The sequence below is a fragment of the Conger conger genome, chromosome 12, assembly GCF_963514075.1.
Source record: "Conger conger chromosome 12, fConCon1.1, whole genome shotgun sequence".
Lineage (NCBI taxonomy): Eukaryota > Metazoa > Chordata > Actinopteri > Anguilliformes > Congridae > Conger > Conger conger.
This window is the reverse complement of record NC_083771.1, coordinates 16620118-16620544: the sequence shown is the minus strand read 5'-3', so window position 1 is coordinate 16620544 and position 427 is coordinate 16620118. Positions and strand designations below refer to the sequence as shown.

Here is a 427-nt window from a genome sequence, read left to right as displayed (position 1 = left end):
ACAAGTAAAGCACTTTGATATTTGCAGACGCTGAATTGTGTAAATCCTTGTGAAAACTAATTATATAATACATATTTTAGATGTTGTTTGTGTAGCATGATGGATCACTAAGCTTGTGGTACCTTAGACTGGTAAGGTGTGCACAGTCATCTGCACAGCACAGAAGTTCTGTGTTTTTTTTACAGTTCAATGTTGCAGCTGTGCACACACATTCAGCTCGATTGTACAAGCTGACATTAATGTGCTGGGAAATGTTACTTAAAATGATGTCACAGTGTGCAAAAAGACCAGCTGGTGACAGACTGACCGAAACCTGCTAACTTTGGTTCAGCTGACTGAAAGAGGTACTTTAAATTAAAACAGTTTACAAATGCCATGCAGAACGCTTTTGCCTTTTTTATATAAAAAAATAAAAATATACTGTCTA

The 427-nt window shown here is 36.3% G+C and overlaps 1 protein-coding gene across 1 annotated transcript in view; it reads left to right on the top strand.

Annotated features, from left to right (window-relative positions):
• Window positions 1–427, top strand: part of LOC133142541 (eosinophil peroxidase-like) — a 36143-nt gene extending 35716 nt beyond the window's left edge. The window contains exon 16 of the mRNA XM_061263818.1: window positions 1–427. This exon is cut by the window's left edge and continues 1103 nt beyond it. The gene's annotated coding sequence lies outside the window, so the exon portion shown is untranslated.